At 46.2% G+C, this 19,624-nt stretch overlaps 1 long non-coding RNA gene across 1 annotated transcript; it reads right to left on the bottom strand.

The window, feature by feature from the left end:
• Window positions 1-642: 642 nt before the first annotated feature.
• On the bottom strand, window positions 643-17,628 carry LOC137481962 (uncharacterized). The gene is made up of 3 exons (XR_011003801.1): window positions 17,224-17,628; window positions 16,394-16,562; window positions 643-943 (listed from the first exon to the last, which is right to left on the bottom strand). It is a non-coding gene; the product is annotated as an uncharacterized lncRNA (long non-coding RNA).
• Window positions 17,629-19,624: the final 1,996 nt, after the last annotated feature.

The raw sequence follows: 19,624 nt of genomic DNA, 5'->3' as shown, positions 1-19,624 counted from the left end.
ACCTGCCCTCTCCACCTCCCCTCGCTGCCCTGGGGCAGGGGTTGTTCTCCCCAGTCACCACTCCTGGTTCAATGCCTCTGGTACACTGCCAGCCTCCACAGATGGCCACGGAGCAGGGGTTTCAATACAAGAAACAGTTGAAACAACAAAAACCCTGCCGAGGCTGATTCAGCTCGTGAGCCTGCATCCCATTAAGCAAGTAATTTTTTCCAGTTGTTCAGCACAGGAACCACATGGTTGGGTAAGGCTTCCCAGGCAGTGGCTGGCCACACTGAATCTGCTCTCCCAGCCAGGCTGCTGGCAGCCAACTTACTCCAAACTGGACCAAAGTTGCTCCTTCTACTCTAGGATTCATGTCCTGGTGAAAACAAGTCCTTATGACAAGGACTTCCAGCCAACTGAATACTGAAGTCACCCTGGCAATCCAGTTCCACCCCCCCAGCAGCCCTCTCCAGAGCATGCTGCTGCCTTTCGATGCTGATGGAGACATGCCCAGTGCCAAAAGGAAGGAGTTTCTTAATGTCCCCAGCTGGCAGGCCCCAAACATGGTCTGAAAAACGTCAGAGGAGGCTCTGTTGTGAGGCTCTGTGGGGTCCAAGGGGCAACACAGCTCCTGAGGAGTGTGAAGGAGGCAGCCAGCTCCTGCACACCATCATACTCCAGAGCCAGGGCAGACTCATTAACTCGACTTTTTTCCCTCCGTATCATGTCTTGGACTTTCATTGCCTCACAGACAACTTCACACAAATCTTTTCCTTTTGAGACACACTAAGTCATAGTACTAAAAAATTTTCAAGTGCTTGTAAAACCTACAGCTGGTGGAACAGCTCTGAAACTTTTTCTCCTTGATGACTGCGGAGCTTTTTGCTGTCCATGAAGTGATGCAGTCTCCAGCCAGGATGTGGTTCGTGCCATTCTGCATCTGTGTCACCCAGAGGAGATGCTTGACAGAAACAGTAATCAGCTGGGTGATTTCAAACAGGACTTTTTAAGAACAGAATGTATTTTTTTAAGGGGGGTACATATCCCTAGGAATTCAAAGACCACAAAGTAAATTAGGAATTAAAGTCCCATCCAAAAGGATAGATTATAGGAGCTATATGTAACTGCACCTTTCACAGACTGGCTGCCTTTGAAAATGTGTCCTTTAGTCATGTAGCTCAAGGCACAGTTGCTTTTAATTTAGCTTGGGAGGCTTTGACTGGCAATTACTGCTGACGTATATACCGCTCTCTGAACTGAGGCACTCTGAATTGTGAGTTTTAGTAACAATAGGATAAACATTAACTGGGTAACCATTTTGCAATTGTTAAGCAAAGTCTAGAGATATGGGAGTTTGCTTAATGAAACTGCTCAGAGGAGTTTGCCATAGCCCTGGACATACTTTTACATAAAAGTCATTACCAGATTGCACTGGAATCACATGAAGATGATGACGGTAGAATTACCAAACTGTTTGAGTATTTGACCTCTGAAGCAGACTGATGAATAGTTTTGGATTGAAAAGGAAGGCTTTTCTGCCCTGTGCAAACACCTACTTGCTGGAAACATGAGGAGTCGTGTAGCTGATAGTGCCAAATCTGATAGAGAGTGCAGAGCTGATCCAGACACAGACACATGCAGGGTCCTTCCTGTGCTCTGACGCAGCTTCAAATGTTAACCGTGAAGCTCTGGATGACCCTTGGGTGTTGGGCAAACTACAAACCTTTAGAGCAGCCCAAAATGTCCCTCTCATTTTTGTGGGGCTCAGCCTCCATAACTACAGATTTCTGCTGCTTTTTTTTTTTCTATTTTCTGTCACATTTGAGAGTCTCCAAAAGCACCCATGTGATAAATGCTACAGGCATTTCTGTACTGCTAACACAGTTCCCTGAAAGCACCAGCCCTGGCCTGATGCGACTTCTGCTCATGTGCTCAGGTGTTGTTGCCTTCCCTGGCAACTGTGCAGTACCCATGCCAGAGCAAAAAATTAAACACTGTGTTTGGGTGCATTTTGGTTTTGCCAGATTACGATGTTTTGAATGTGGATAGTATCACATTACAGAATAGTGTCTCATCTAGATAATCTGAAGCCAGAGCAGAGCTAATCTTGCACTGATCCATGTCAACATGCTTATTCATGTCTGCTGGGTTAAGGAATGAGGCACTTTCCCTTCAGCCTGAGGCTGCACCAAAAATACCAAAGGGGCGCAGGCAGAAACTGCAATTATAAATGAAGACATCACAAAAGCAGCCCTGCATAAAACCAAGATCATGCTCCAGGCTCAAGCTGGCTGCTGCATTTAGAATTACTGAATAAAACAAGTACAAAATTTACCAATTTATCACTGGGAGATATTAGCCCTACCACAAGCCATTATAATAAAGCTATAAAGTGTTACAGTATGTGGAGGATCATGACACAATTAAAAAAAGAAAAAAAAAAAAACAAAAAAAACCCAACAAACAAACCAAAACAAAGAAGTCATACACACCCAGGATTTTTTACTGAAAGAAATTTAAAACTTGGTTTAACCAATTTTTCTGGAACAAGATAGGAAGTTTTTAGCCCACATGAAAATGCCTAATTTAATTTTAACTATGAGCTACATAAAATTTAAAAACTAACATAAAAAGTGGATAATTTTAGATGTTTTTCTTCCTTCAGACTAAGTATATATTTTGGAGATGAGCCATTGGCTATCCAGTAAACAGTGTACTTCACTAAATGACCCATTTCCTCAGCCAGACCATTTAGAGGAGATATTCTTTTGCTTCCTGTAAGTAACACTTGTGGAAGAATTTTCCACTGTGAAGCAGGTCAAGAGCCAGCAAACAGCCCTGAAGCTCTGTGCAAAACCCACAGGGCAGAGCAAGTTAGAGAATGCCTACACTGAAGCAGCAGAAGTGGGAAAGCTGGAGTGGCAGAGCCCGTCCTGGCTGGATATGTCTTTCTTGACAGGAGGCAGGAGAAGTGTGACAGAAATGTGTTGAGAGGATCCCGTTTTCCCCCACAGCTCAAGGCAGTAGGCTGCCTGACTGAAGAGACCCTCCTGCAGCAGCAGGCTCTGACTCAGGCCCAGGCAGGGTCTGCTGCACGGTGCTGTCACAGCAGGACAGCTCCTGCTCCTGCCGCGCTCTCCTCCACAGCCCTCGCTCTGCTCGCCCCGTGGGGCCATTGGCACCCTTCAGTTCCTGCAGGGTTAGGTTCACCTTAAAGACAAAAACAACAAAAAGCCAACCTCAAATCCTTCCAGCTCTCCAGTGTTACAGTACTAACGAGCAAGGACTCCCAGCACAGGAGCAAGAGCTACAGTCTTCCCAACACTGCAAGGAGAACCACCACTGTGGGTCAGGCTGGATCACACCAACAGCCAATCTACCCCAGCCCTGTTCCTGACATAGGCCAACACAGGACAGCAAGGAAAGAGCAGGAGAAGAGGGTGAAATCAGAGGAGGAGTTCAGTTTCATGTTTCTTCATTCCCTTGGAGATGCTAAAGAAGAGCAGGACTGGAACACAGACAAAGGTACACGACAGGACTCTCTCCGCTGACATGAGGTCAAATCCTCCATTTCCACTTTGCCTATATCCAGTGTTCTTTCTGCCACAGACAGCAAGGCACCTGCAGCTCACTGTCTTTGTCCCCTGAAACACTGAAACTCTGGGGAGCCCTCGCATGTCCTGGGTTTCCAGACATTCCAGATTCCCAACAAGTGTGCAGAATGTCCAGCTTCCCTTTGGCTAAGACCTGTAGGTGGAAGAAAAGATACATCTAGAGGGAGATCTACTTAAAGCAGGGTGGAATCTTGCTGTTAGACCTGAGTGAAAAATGCACAGCAGACATTGAACAATATCACCTCAGAGCCCATTTATGGAAAAGTTTTGACAAAATGATATAGCACAAGACTTTAAGCCAATCTGAGGTATAGGGAAAAGTGACAAGTGGGTGCTATTGTGAGAAAGCTTAGGAACACTGTGAAATTCAATAGTACTCCTAAATTGCAGATGAAATTGGACAATTACAGCTTTCTACTTTCAGCCAAGGACTCTGTAGACTTTTCAGAGTGCTTTCTTCTGTCCCCAAAAAGCTGGTTTTCCTCCATAAGCTGATCTCATGCAAGCTGTAACCTCCCAGGGGTGGTGATGTGGTTAAACATAATGAAAAACAGCCACAGAAGCCTCTCACTGTGATCCCACTGGCATTTGGCTGAAGATGTCCATGCCAGTTCAGCTAGTGACTGATGGGGACGATAAAATAACAGCTCCTAGAGTCATTGGTGTGAGAAGGAGCTGGTAGGTAACTTTACAACATTTTGAAGCAGCATATATGCTGACTATTAAAGTCAAAATTTTTTAAGGAAACATAACATAAAAAAAAAGATAAGCAGTCATTAATGGCAATCCCCTCAGCAAGGAGTTGGAACTAGATGATCACCACGGTGCCTACAACCCAAACCATTCTATGATTTTTTTGAAAATAAAAGAGAAGAAAGCATTTTAAAAACTACTTATTCCACTGTAGTTGCTGTTGAACACCAGAGCTCTTTCACAGCTTTGTTGTCTCAAACCCAGTGAGGTGAAGGTTATGCTGTGCTATGTTTGTTCTTTGGGACATTATACTTTCTTTTAAAGATATAATCTTGAATGCTTATGAGATGTTACTTATTTAAGAGGAGAAAGCACATATAGTAGAGGCAGTGATGTGTTACAAATAATAAATAAAGGAGATAGAGCTGAAGTGTTAGCAGAGACTTCCAGTACTACAGGAAAAAGGGCTTAAATATTGAAGTAATTTCTGAGAAGTATGCATAGACAGTATGCATATGGACATATCATTCAGGAATCTTATTCTCTGACTGCTTTCTTAGATTCTGCTCCTAACCTCCTCTCTACTGCCTTTTCCAATGTGTTTTCTATGCAAAGAGTCTTTCTGAGCAGCCTCCCTCTGTATTTCTTTAAAACTGAACTTCAGGTAACCATTCAAAGCCTCTGAAAGACCTATGATTTGGAGATAATCCATCTTTTTTTATCATCACAGGAGCAGCTATAGTCAAAAGAAAATAAAAACAGAGCCTACTAATGTCTGATTGAAGTAAGATCCAGACTCACATTCACTGCACAGATGGGTTTTATCACTTTTTTATGTAGACCATTGTCTACATAAATAGACCACCTATTTTATTCACTCATATTGCCTTCTGGAAGAAGACTAATCTGGAATATTTTTACAAAAATGCAGTGTTTACATAGGGCTTCTTGAGACAGTCTTTGAAGCCAGAGGCTGCAGCTGGAAGTGTGCTGTGTGTGACATTTGCCATCCGTCGTTTGAGCCCCACACCAGGGGCAGTAACCTGCAGCTCCCAGCACCTCGTGTGGCCCTGGCTGAGCTGAAGGGCTCTGTCAGCTGGCAGGGCTTCAAAGCACTGCTCGAGCAACTTTATAGCAAAACTAGCTAATTACCACAGCCTGCAGCCAAGATGGGCTCTCATATATTATTATATTGTCAAGTAAGAAACTGTGGCATCCTTAAAGATCTGAAGAAATTCCCAAACTAATCACTGTTGTATATACCCAGTTACATAGCAGAACATTAAAATACTATGATATTTCAAAGCTGGAAAGAAAAGAACTTAAAAAAAGAAAACCACTAAATACCTGACATCACAAAAATTCATTATAATGGATCAAAAGCAGCTTTCAGTTTGACTCCACTTCACTGTCCTCCCACACACCCACCAAGCAGGAGCAGCCCCTCCACTGCCAGCCAGTGCTCCAGATCCCATCCACCACATTTCCAACTCCCTTTGTCCTGTGGCCAAGGCTTTGCTGAGGGAACACAATGCCAGCTGTGGGGTGTAGCATTTGCCCCAAGGTAATTCCCTTTAGGGGAGTTATTCACTGCAGTTGTGAGGACAGCACTGGGGGGAGACATCCTCACTTCAGCCCTGACCATGCACAATCCAGAATCAAACTTGGGCTGGCAGTTTGGGTGATGACACAGCTCCATGATAGCACAGAGTCTCTCTGCCACTCTGTCACCATTGAGCACACACAATACACACATCAACAGGACCCAACAAATCCTTCCCACCAACATGCCCCAATTTTTGTGTGGTGATATCTGTTAGGGTACTACTTCATAAGTTCTGTTTCTGACAACTTTCTCACTGGGCAGTGCCATCCAGCCCGCCAGGGATTCTCAGGAACCACAGCAGTAACAGTGTCCCAGCATTAACAGAAGGAAGGAGAGACAGCAGAAACTCAATTTAGATAAAGTGATGCAACAAATTGACATCAAACAGGGCCAGCACCTCTGTGACTTGGTTCCTTGGTAATTACTTTTAAGCCAACCTTTAAGCCTTTTTCTATCCCTATGAAAATATTAATTTATTGTTGCTTTCAAATCAACTTTCATGTGATATTTTGAAGTACTTGGCAATAATTCCTGATGAAATTAATTTAAAATGGCGCAAATCCTGAAGCATGCACCAGGATACAGAATGAGTTATCTGCCAGTGTCTGAAAGCACCTAGCTCAGCACAACTTAAAATGGGACAGATGCAGCTGGGCAGACAGCACACAGCTGGGTGAGAACTTCTGTACACTCAGCCTTAGAAGAGTGCAGAGCTGAAGCCAAGGAGCCAGCTCATCTTGTAGAGGATGGCAAGGAAAATGCTGCCCAGACCTGATGACCCAGAACTACCTGGGAGGAGGCTGGTGGTGCTACAGACACACAGGTTTCTTCTTGTTTTCAGTTTCATTCACAAGGTTAAGGATGCTTGGTACTTGTATTTACTGAGAATTTTGCCCAATCACTCCCTACCCAAGAGGTGAAATGTTATTCTGTATATCCAAGTCAATCCTACTTAGGAAGAAGCTGCAACAAGTTTCTATGTAAGGGACTTGCATTGCTACTTCCATTTCATGTAAAATGGGGCAATTTCTGCTTTTAAAAAGAAACAGAAAATGCCCCATAGCCCCAGTCTAAAAGCAAAGCTATGCCAAATTGAAATATTTGCTGTGCAGATCAGGAAATCCCCATAACTTATTCTACTAGAGAGCAGAGTCAGGGATTTGCATGGAGACCCAGGAAAGTCATGGAGCTAGGAAGAAATATTCCCTCTTTCACTGGAACAAATACCAGCTACTGGTGCATATCTGTGAGCTGTGAGATGCAGATAAGTCCTGAAGGATTGTGGGCCCTGTGGGTCAATTCAAGGTACCCTGTGGAGGAAGTGACTTGCAGCAGCATTTGTTCTCCTGAGGTGAAGAACAACTCACAGTACAACCATGTAATAACAGTTATTTCTTCAATATTCCTTCAAAACACACCCAATCCCCCACCAGGTTCAGACCTGCAGTGAAAAGGCTCTAATCTCACCTGTGCATGCCAGAGCAGGCTGGGACACAGACAGGGCACCAGCTGGTTCCAGCACAGTACCGTGGTGGGGTAGAGCTTCTTTTGGAAGGAACGCTGAGCACTCCAGCTGCTTTCACATGGCAAATACGGCACCAAGCCCAAGGACAATGGGATATTAATTTTCATCCTGACATGTTGCAGCCAAGCAAGAAGGGCAGTGAAAGCAGGCAGAGCAAAGAGTTGCTCAAGGATGTCTTGGAGATGTTAAGATTTGAAAGTCCGGAGACAGCCTCACCACTGAGTGGCCATTCCCATATGAACCAGAGGAGAAACAAACCCTGGGAATTAACCAGAGAGAGCCTCACCACTGAGTGGCCATTCCCATCTGAACCAGAGGAGAAACAAACCCTGGGAGTTAACCCAGGGTACCCTGGGTACAGGGGTAAGGCAGAGAACTGAAACAAGCTGCCTACAGCAGAAACTAGTCTGCCCAATTAAAGCCCAGATGAGGCTAAGTCTTGGCTTTAAACTAAGATTTACACTGCTTTTCCTCCTGTTTCTGAGCCTACAGAAATCTTACCCCATTGCACTGTTATTTCTTTATAAAGTGATTAATACAACTTAGCTTGCCTGAAAATAGGGAGGAAGACCAGTCTAGTTAGTTCAGAGAACCGTGAAAGCTCATGCAAGAGCACATCACATCAGCATTTCTCTCCTCAATTCTCTCCTAAAACACTGAAAATCTGTGTTGACTCTAACAGCCATGGGCATTTATCTTGGTCACAGCTGTATCAGGTTGCTAAGGCCACAGGACAGTGAGGAGGAAGGCAACAGTGATGCCTGGTGTCACATTGTGCTGCAGTTCAAAGAAAATCAGCTTCTGTACAGGAGAAAGCAATTAGCTGGGAACAATGTGAATGTCTGTAATTGTGAGGTGGGGTAGGAACCTTGGGCTGCACCCAGTTGTGGCTGGGAGGGCTGACTGAGCAGGCTATTGCTTGGCTAGCTAGGACAGGAAAAACCAACTGCCTCATTTTGTACTTCTACCTCTCACAGTGTCTAAATAACATGTCTGCTCATCTAAGTTTTCTACTTAAACACAGTTAAGATAAGAAGAAAAAAAAAGTAAAACAGCTACCAGAAAAAAAAAAACCCTAGTGAATGAATCAGAGTTGTTAGAGAATATTTTCAGGCACCAATTTAACTGTATGCAAAGACAAGTGCAAGAGCAGCAATCTCAAAATAGCAATGTTTTGCAGGTCATGATTGCAGTAGAGCTCACTAACATGGCTGTCACCTCTCAGTGAAGCACAGCTGCTGGGGTTACAGCAGAAATTCACCTGCAGCAATGTAAGGTCTTACCATGGGCTAAGTGTGTGTGCCCATTTTTCCAGCTCCCGTGGGCTGTGCTGCCCCGATGGACTGGGGTGCTCTCTTACCTGCACTAACCAGCACTGGCTGGCTGAGGTGTGCCTGACATACCTACCTGCCAGGCTTTATGTCTGCTGGCTTCCCAGAATATCAGACCTTTATTTTCTTTTGCCTGCTCAGACACGTTTTAAGCAACTTGCTGCATTTCATACCACTTCAGATGGGTCTATAAGAGCAGAAGGAAGAACTTGAGTAATACCTGGGAGCAAAGACTACTCTGTAATCTCAGTGCAAAACTCCTTGCCTCATGTATTATCTAAAAAGGTTGTTCACAATGGAGAAGTCAGAGATGAAGTGATTTTTCTTTTCTTTCAGTTTTTCTGAAGAGCTTCATGTGACTCCATCCCACAATGACAGTCTGTGCTCACTGTGCGTCATTCCCTCCCAGATGGATTTGGTGTGACAGCGAGGAAGGCACCACCAAACATATTTTAGAGAAAGGCAAACCAGAACACGGAGTCATAAGGTCTCTTCCCCAAGGCCATCTACTGAGACCAGTGACTGCTCTCCTGGCAGGAGTGGAGCTCCAAGCACACGCTGAATCCCAAAGACAGCACAGGAAAAGCCCTGCTGACAGCCCTCCTCTCAGACCGGGCAACTCCCTCAACAAATATTTGGGCAGAAAGCCTCGCCCCTCTGCTCTGTCCCTGAGGATGCTCCCCCTGCAGATGGCTGCAGCAGGGAGCTGGGTGCCAGGGCTGGGCTCCTGAGCAGCACCAGCAGGGCTTGGGGCACAAGGCTGGCTTTGAACAGCAGGTCAAACACAAGCTCTGATTGTTCTTGCAGCACTGAGCAGGAAACCTCACTCCAGCAGCCAGAAGCCAGGCATTAAAGCACAGATTACAAAACCTGTTGCCACAGGAGAGGCCTCTAACATGTGGCCCTCCAAGCTGTGATATGATTAGAGGGCTGTGAAACACTTGTCGAGGGCTGGTCTTTGTTAGAAAAGCTTGCAAGCAACATTTATAGCAAAACAGCTGCTGTAAGCTTTGCAAGTCCAGCTGCACACAAAAGTTATAGGTATAAAGATATAAACAGCAGCTTCAAAACCATTTCATTTTGACTCGAGGAGGTTGTGCAGCTGCAGTGGCAGATCTGAGGGAGCCTCTGGAAAAGCAGATGGTTCTGCTATGAAGGCAGCAGCTGGAAGAAGGCATTTGTCCAAGCCTCTCCCAGGACAAGCCAAACACAAGTATTCCGGTTTTCAACAGATGAGCAACCAAAGAGGATTGGTGCTCTATTAGTTTAAAATAACTTCTTTGGCTACACTGGTGCAAAGCTGTTTGCAGGTCAAGCCTCAGAAAGAATATTCCTGAAGTGCAGTTTCACTGGGAGACCCAGAAAACTGGCATTAACTCACTGCTCTCACTTGGAAGGTGCTACTCCTAATCCCTGAATCTCTGCTGCCTTATTTCTGTTCCCAAGAGCTGCCAAAGACCCCTTGGGGTACAGCCTGCCACTCCTGCACAGCAGCTGCCCCAAAGGCAGCCAGGGCTGTGTGACGCCGTGCAGGCAGAGGCTGGCACAGGACCTGGCTCCTGCCCTGCAGCTCAGGTGCACTACAGAGGGTGAGGAGGTCTCTGCAGGTGTGCTCTGCTCCCCCAGGCAGCTCCCTGGGGAGGGTGAACTCATCCACACTGTCTGCCTCCACTGCCAGGATTTCTTCTAATCTCAAACATCTGAATACCTGTGTCAAGCACATATGTGCAAGACAATCAACAAGACAAGCAGTTGTTGCTGGTGTCAAGGTCATCCAAGCCACATGACTTAACATCTGTTAGCTAGAAAGCCTGCAGGTCATGTTTGCCTGGGGAGAAAAAGAGGCAAGAATGAGGATGCATTGTGGGAAGGATTGCTGACCTGGCAGAGAAGAAGGAGCAATTCAGTGCTAAAAATAATGGTAACACAAGGAGATCTTTGGAAAGGCTCTCCTGTTATGCCAGTGGGCATCAGAGAGGTGTCAAGAGACAGATTCCTACAGGGCCAAAGCATGTCAGCACATTATAGAAATTGATCCTATGGGCACAAACACACCTACTTAATGCAAAATGTTTGCAAAAACACAAGCTATGGCCCACAGGCTGACCACAAGCTGTGCCAGACCTACCCAGCGTAACACACAGCTCTGCCAGGCTGGGTTCACAGACTGGCTTTGTGCTGGCAGCTTCAGCAGAGAGGTGACAGGTGAAGGACACCTGCCCCACCTGATGTGCTTGGGGACAGCATTTCCCTGAAGCACCTCATCAAGCACTGGGAAATCTACAGCTGCAACACACACCTCTGTGGGCTTCTGCTGAGGTGGAGGAAGCTGAGGAGAGGAACTTCAGTGGAAAGCTGTAACTCTCTGTGATTAGTAGCACTCTTAGTCCAAAAGCAAGAATAAACCTGGACTGAAATAGCCTCTTGGGCCACCATCTATCACCAGCAGCTCTCTGCACTGTTCTGTTCTCCAGGTCCTAATTCATCAGCTGAATTTGCACCTCTACTGAGTCATTTTTCGCCCTTTATATAACACAGCACCAGCTCCAGTGGCTCCTTGCTCAGAGGGAGAAGGCCTTTCCTTCTGTAAGGCTCTGCACAACCCTTTCAAGGGCTCAAACAGGTCAGTGTTTTTCCTAAGCTCTAAACAGAAATGAAAACATAGACAAACTGCTATTTGACCAGCTTTGCAAAACAAGACCTCCTTCAGCAGGGTATGATTTGTGGATTAAAGTTTTTTCCTTGGAGCTCAATGTGACCCAAAAATCTCTTCCGGCAGCTTATCACAATTTAGCTGACTCCAATCCTTAAAAGACTTCTGTATCTCAGCACACCAAGGAAGGTCTTTGTCAGAGACTTTCCAAGAGCCCTTGGCAAACCTGCTGCACACAGGGCACAGTACAGGCTACTGAGCTTCACAAAACGTCTGAGATGCCAGAGAGAGAACTCAGGGTGTTGATGTCAGGAACAGAACAAGCCTGGGCATTATTTCACTTTGAAACCCTTTGCCTGTCATCTGGGAACTCAGTGTGTTGTTCCAGAGGCATGGAAAGCAGGGGGCTTCAGTCGGACCATGCTGCTCCTCACATCCAGGCTTTGTGAGGTCCTGGAGAGGTGGCAGCAGCTCCCTTGGGTAGACTGGAACTGGTCAGTGAAACAAAAATGACATAAAACAACTCATAACATCTGTCCTGATTTCCAGCTGCTGCTGCACAAGCAAGACTTCTTTTACTCTCCAAGACATGCATGAACACGAGACTGAAACGTGTGCTGTGAATTTATGGGGAGAAAGCAGACTACAAGCCTGCAGTAGCAAAAGACAGACATTGCTATTAAACACTGTCACAGGCTTTTTTGGTAATTTTTGTCCATTCATAATAGTTCCATGTCATAACCCTCTTAAAACACAGAAAATATTACCATGATGTAATCCTACCAGTTTCAGAAACAGGGATGAAAATACCTGCAAGTCTGAATAGGCAAACAGAATATTTTCATTATAATGAATCTAAAGAACAAGATAAACTCCACAACCAGCAGAAAATGCATTCACATTAACTTACTTTCAGTGGAGCTACATATTGTTAAGCGACCCAGAATTAGGAGCTCGAGTTCTATGAAAACATAGCTAAAGCTCTTTGAAAAAGCATAATATCACATAAAAGTACTCATAGCACACACAGAGTTAACCTTTGTGTGCTGCCCTCTCAAACAGAACTGGTTTTGAGATGTATTTGTTTAAACAAGTTAAGAGAAATGTCAGAGGCCATTTCACCAACGGCACATGACGACAGCCTCCTTCCTCCTCTATCAGCAGAGAACAATCACACACTGGGCACCGAGGGCTCACTGATTTGAGTCAGAGCAGGAAAAGCCATCCAGAAAATACATGCAAATGAAGGAAAGAAAAGACAGACATTGTGTTCTGTTTTCCCCCTCTTCCTCCTCTCTTCCAATGTGAGCTAAGCAGAGACTGCCAGTCCTGCTCCTGCTGGAAGGGCCCATGGGAGAATTTGGCACATCAACAGCCTCCTCAGTTCCCACAGCTCCCATGTGGGTACTGCTGGGAAATAGGATGTGTGGACAAATCCTAGCGAAAGTTAATGGCTCCTGGTTATCTCAGGGCAGAAAATTGTTTTCCAGGAGTGGCAGGAAACTGCTTTCCAGGAGCATCAGGAAACAGCACATCATTCCAAGGACGGGCTTGTGCATGAAGCAGGAACAGAGCAAAACAGAACAAGGGCTCTTACATCTATTCCAAGAAGAGATTTCCTATGACCGCATGCACAAAGCATTCTGGTGTTTCCCTCCAGCCCCAGGGGACATGGGAGGCCACCTTCCTTCAGCTTATAAAGGACCCAGGGACACAAAGCTTGTTTGATGTACAGCATGATAAGGGCTTGCAGAGAATTCAATTTTTTTTCCAACTGCTGCAACTTACACTGCCAGTGGCTTTGCTCTGCCATCCCTTCACAGATGGATCCATTGCCTGTCACAGGGGCTCTGCAGCAGCTCTCCAGACTGCAGATGGACAAACCACTCTAAGAACACCGCCAGCCTCCTAACTCTCTAGTTTTTAAGAGCAATGCTTACTCAAAACAAGCTAACAAAGGAAACACTACTTTTGAAATTTCTGATTACATGTTTAACTTTTTATTTTCATGACAGGATAAATACCAGGTGAGATGCAATGAGTTATTCTAGTGCAGTACATTTAATTTCTTTCAAAAGACTTAGCCATAAATAACTGAATCCTCCTACTTCTTCCAGGAACATCAGCCTGGCTCAAGCCTTGAGAAAAGATGTCATGGGTAGGTCACTGCTAAAGTCAGGAGAGTTCACCTGCTCTCATTAGGGAGAGCAGAGGGTTTTATTGAGTCAGTAGTGGTAATCAGAGAAGCCTATTAAAACATTTTTTCTCCCTGCCACTGCAAGACTATCTCCTGTTAGTGTTTTTTATAGTCAACCCCACTTTCCCATGTATTTTAAAGCTTGCTCTCCTAAAATTATTGCAGTCGCTACTCTTTATGTACACCTTATACTCCAGAAGGAAACCAGAGGCTGAGCGAGCTGTGTGTGACCCCATCTGTACCATGAAATGAGCCAGGATGCTTTTCTCAGAACTGTGACCCCACCAACATCCCTGGAACCCTGAGCTGCTTTTCCCTGGTGTAAGCACCAGGCACCTTGCAGCTGAAGCCCACAGAATTAGTGTCAGGGCAAGCAAGGGGAAATATATTAACAAATGAATTCCTGCTGTTACAAAGCACTTCTACCAGGGCTTTTAAGGGTTCATGACAGAATAAGCCATCTCCATTCCCAAGAGTGCAGTTGAAGGCTGGATTTTCACAATTGCTGAGCTTTTGCTGCAGCTCCCATTAGCTTGCAGCAGCAGAAGCTGTGAATGTTTAGCTCCTCCAAAACAGCAGTTTGATGAGGGGAGGCAGGGTACACACCCTGGCTCTGGCAGAAGGCTCCAGATCTGGCAGTCAGTGAGCTTCAAACTCCTGATGTGAGGGGCAAGTGTGAGTAAATGCTCAGGGAAACCTATCCCAAAGTGTGGCCATGAGCCCTGAGCATGGGGCTGCCCTGAGCAGGGACAGGAACAGGCTGAGAAAAGCAAGGTTTGATTCCAGTTTTTGCCCTGCTACCTGCACTTAAGGGTAGCCAGGAGTGGGCAGAACATGCCAGCTCTGGCCTGCTGTGGGACATGTCTGATCACTGCCTTAGCCTGCACCAGTCCACAGCACAACTGGAGCAACAAGCTGATGTGCTTTTGAGGGCTGGACCTCATGAAACTCCACAGAAGCAGAAATTTAAGACCTAAATTTAATTGGCAAAAGGAAGATTTGATAGATATCTCCTTTCAGTTAGAAAGTGCTCTAGAGAGAGAACAAATACTTCAAAGTAACTCTCCTGCATCACCTACAGTTCCTCCTTCTTATCTAAATGCAATATCAGCAACCCAGCTATTGATACTCCACAGGGGTTTAATTATTTGCAAGAAATGACTGTTTGCTGCAGCCAGCAGACAGTGCTGGGTAAGGTCCTCTGGGATCAGTCTCCAGGCTGCTTTATGGCTTGACATCAGAGGGAAATCGCCTGAAAATAAGTCTTCTTGTACATGATCAGATAAATGCACTTGTCAAGCACAAAGCTGAAAGCTCTTCAATGAAGAAGAGGCAGCATTATTTTTTTTTCAAATGCTGATACAAATTATGAAGTCAAAATGAACTCATGAAGCACTTTTCAAGCTCTAGTGTCTGCCAGACTCATACAGACTTCTGTGGGAGGTCTGTTTTGAACAAGGCTATTTTCAGCTATCCACCTGGGGAAAAAACCCTCCACCACCACCACCACCAAAAAAAAAAAAAAAAAAAAAAAAAAAAAAGGTGGAGGGGGAAGGAAAAAAAAGAAGAGGATTTTATCTCAGTATAATCTCATCCTACCATGTGATGCTGATTGATGTGTGATGAAATTTCCAGAGCTCAGCAAGTGTTTGGGGAGTGACTACAGCCACCCATTCCACGTAACAGTACACAACCACAAGAGGAAGATCTGAAACAGCAGTCAAGGGAACAAGAGTGTAGGAATGCAGGAAGGTAGGTGTAAAGGTGAATGATGACAATAGATGAGACTTGTGGCAAACATTATTTACAGCAGAGAAATTGAATTCTCTTTCTTGGTGAGATTGGTCCCTGTTAGAGGTTCTCCTCCATCACAGTCAGAGGTCTACACACACTCAGATGCCCTGGGACAAGTGCGTGGCCCCAGGAGCCCCAGGCCAGAACACCCCTCACAGCACACTTTGTCCACTTACTTCTTGCACATCGTTGCTACTACATTTGGCAAAGGAAAGGGATTTTACTCCTTCTCTTTCAGAGTTCCTATTGTCACAGAGAAGCTGAAAATCAGCATTGGAGTGATGACATAAATTCAAGCAAAACCAATTCTTTGCTGGGTGTGTAGCCCAAACACTGATGACACAGGAGAAAGTTCCAGCTCACTGTTGGTACTCAAACAGCAAAGTTCCCATAGCCCAGACCTTCTGGCTGTCAGATGTTTCAGAACCATGTACTAAATATAGTCATGACCCTAAATATACCCCGTGTACTGTCCGCAGAGAGTGGTGTGTGCACCAGCCAGACAGATTTTGGGTAGTACTGGTGTCATGTGCAGGATAACCAATACCTGCCCATCCCAAACCACTGCACTCCTGCACAGGCTGCTGTGCTGCACAAACTCAATTTCAGAGTTAACTACAGAGCAACAGGAGTTAGAGCAACAAGGCTGCTTAGGGCTAACAATACAAACAACATGACATAAAGGAGATAACCTGGGATCGAGTTACCAGGCAGAAAAAAGGATGGATGAAGAGACCCTGCACGCTGGCTTCCCCCTCAGAAAACAAGGCAAGCACCATTTCCCACAGCTCCCTCCTGACTCTCCTGGAGCTGCTTCCCAACAGCAGCAAGCAGAAGGGCTGGTGCAGCCCCGGGCAGCAGGCACACCCCCACATTCCCAGCACGGGGAGCCAGCCTCCCCCCTGCCGTGGGGGCATCTCAGACCAAATAAACCACTCAACATTTCCCAGGACTTGCGTGTATCAGGAACTTCACGGTCAAAGGAGCAGCACACTAACCTCGAAGTCTTTCCCACAGAAGCTGGAGATGGTGGGTTTATGAAAGCTTGGTCCTTTCACTTTCTGTGCAAGCTGGTTTTAGCTCTTGCAAACTCTACCCACTGTATTACTGAAACTGGAGCAGCCTGGTCCAGGAGAAGCACATGCTCAGCAGCACCAAGTATTGCTCCTATAAACAGAAAGAGCAAAACCAAATCAAACTCCTCTACTACAAAAGGTGCACTTTTTTTGTGTATAAATATTAACTACTTTGGAGGATGTGTCTGTAAATTGGTGTGGGAAACTGGCAGTTGAAAAATACAGTAATTTTATTACTTTTTTCTGAATCCTCAAATCTTGTGCACTGCTCTATTTTCTAATACAAGGCAATAAGAAACTAGAAACACCCCACCACAGACAATCCAAAAGTTCTGATGGGCGAGGCTTCTCCAAAGAAATCTGCAGCAAAATGGTCTGACCAGCCTGTGCAAGGGCTGCCCTAGTTGCTGCCATGACTTGCACATACAAGGACTTTAAACCTGATTCTACTGTAATGATGAATCATTGCATAACTGAGGAGCCTTGCAAACGAAATATCGTTGGCAAAGGGATCACCCTCTACTGGTTTTTCAGTTCCCTGCTAATTTTTTCACTGCTGCAACTCCAGTCCCCAGAGAAGGGCCAGAAACACCCCAAGGTAATGACCCAGCTAAACATGACTGTATTTATAGCACTATTATTTCCCCTTTAGTACATTTTGGAGTACAGAGAGAGCAATCAGACCCCTTGAGGATTATATTCCAACATTTGTACTATAAATATTTATCTGACTGACTTAACTTTAGCTTTACCTAGGTCTTTCAGGGACATGGAGTGGGCCTTAGCTTGGGAAACCAGAGAAGCAGCACAACATGACCTTCTCGTGTTGCAGTTTCCCCTTTCTCCAGCTGGGTTCCATTACCTGTGTGCAACCGGCCCGGCCCCGCAGCGTCACTGCTTTTCCCAGAACCAATCCCAGGACTCTCAGTCCCTGGGGGATGCTGCATTTACTGCTGAGCTTGATGGCAGAGAAGGTAGCATGTTCCATCTTACTTAAAACCCTTTGCCATGACATTGAAAACCTGGCACTGCCCAAACTGGTGTCTCTCCAAAGAGGTAACTCCTTTCTGCCTAGTGCAGTGCATTCTCGTGAGAGAAAAATGCTTGTTCAGCTACTAAAATAAAAGAAAAATAAAATCCTGGTCACAGTGGCATCTTGGTAGTAAATTGCAAATCAGAATAACAACATGCTTTCTGGAGCATGACTGGAATGTCCGCAGTGGTGCCTGCTGTGTGGCTCACACCTTGTCCTGTGGCCCCCACCCTCACAAGCAGCTCCCTTCTCCAGCCTGGTTTCTCAGCAGGTGCCAGATCCCACTCAGGAGCCCCCACCCCGGCTTACTGGCACACCTGTGCTGCAGGAAGGCTTGTGGGAAGGTGGCCCAGCGTTCTAGAGCCATCCTTCCCCAAAGCGGGGCAGCAGCTACCCCTCCCGCCTGTGGCACCCTGAGCTTTGGCACGGCCGTGCTCCTCCACTCCATGCCTCCCAAGCCTTGGCCTCCCAAGCCCTTAGGGCTGGCAGGGACACCCTAATTCAAGGCTGTGAGCAGCCCGTGCAGCCAGAGACTCCCTGCAGGGCCGGCTCCACACAGCCTGGCAGCTGCAGAGAGGGAGCCCCGGCCCTGCGGGCTGGGACAAGGATTCACTGCAAAGGAGAAGCCCAGCAGCAGCTCCAAAACACCCACCCGAGGGAGCAGGGCATCAGCTGCAGCCCCAGGGAACCACCGTGGGGCCCAGCTAAGCCCACCCACCTCAGTCATCTCTCCCCAGGGTGGCCTGTGTCACAGCTGCCTTCTGGATGGGTTTTCCCAGCTGCAGCCCCTTTAGTACCCCTGCCCTGAGGAAACTGAGGCACTCCAGCATGGTCTCCTCAGCTGCTAACAGCAAATTTACCCTAACAATGAGCTCAAAGGCTCAGCACACATTGTGACACACATTTACACACTGCTTCACTGCCAGGAGGAAAGATCAAGGAAGAGCGTGACACTGAAAAAGGAAGCAATATTTAAACAGCCTCAGATCTGCATCCCTGTGCAGCCCTGCAAAGCTACCAGGAGGCTAGATGAGGAAAAGAACCCCAAATTAACTGAATCACTCATATTTGGACATTTCAGGCAATTCATCTCGGCAGAAAATGAAAATACACAAAGTAACCTGTGCCAAAAATACAGTTCCTCCTCTCCTCCCCCTGGTTTCAGGGTGGAGGCAGATTCCTCAGACACACTTGCAAGGCCAGTGCTCTCTCTAATGCTTTACAATGTTATCAAATGTTCCCATGGCACCATGCAGCTCCCGAATGAAGGAGCTTAGTTCAGGAACAAATTTTCCTCTGTTTAAAATGATACTTTTTAAAAACTCTATTTCACTACTCCCACTTACACTGTGGCCCCACAGGTAGGTCAGTGACAAGAGCAAAAACCCAGGCTGTTGGAGCAGGAACAGTTTTGTCATGTGGCTTTGGCTTGTTTTGTCAGAAGGTTTTGTTGCTAAAGAAAACACGGCACTGAGCTGCACCTTGAGTCACGTTTTGGTACATGAAATACTCCCACAGGCTGCAGTTCCCACTTGCTCTCCCTACACAGGCCAATGATGAAGAGCTGCGACTCCCACTCCACCAGAGCCAGGAGGCACGTCAGGGGTAATGTCAGGAGACATTTGGCTCTTGTGACTTTTAAATCCTTCCTTCTCCAGACAATTTGCTGAATTTTCAGTGCTCAGGGTGGTATGAGCTGCACAAATTGCCACAGAAACTAAACTCTTATTGGGAGTTCCACCTCCCCTAGGGATGTTCATTCTCCAAGGTGGTGAAGTCCTGCCTGGTTCTGCAGCAAGGTGTGGTTAACCTCACCTGGGCAGCAGAAGTGGCTGGCACGTCCGCACCTCACAGCTGGCTGCTCCTGGAGCTCGCAGTGACTTTTTGTGGGGCTTCATTAACTCAGGGACAGATCTGCTTAAAATTAGTAGTATTAAAAACAAGTAACATGAAACCAGCTTTGTGTTTCCTTTAAACACAGGCCTGCAGAATCCCAGTCTGCAGTTGTGTCACCACAAAGGGATGTTCACTCAGTTCCAGAACCCAGGACGAGAAGCTGAGGGTGGAGTGGAGGGTATTGTTACCAAAGCACCCACACCATGAAACTACAGCCACACCAA

The sequence above is a fragment of the Anomalospiza imberbis genome, chromosome 13 (genome assembly GCF_031753505.1).
Source record: "Anomalospiza imberbis isolate Cuckoo-Finch-1a 21T00152 chromosome 13, ASM3175350v1, whole genome shotgun sequence".
In the NCBI taxonomy this organism is placed as follows: domain Eukaryota; kingdom Metazoa; phylum Chordata; class Aves; order Passeriformes; family Viduidae; genus Anomalospiza; species Anomalospiza imberbis.
The sequence above is the reverse complement of the archived record's forward strand: the minus strand, read 5'-3'. Positions and strand labels throughout refer to the sequence as shown.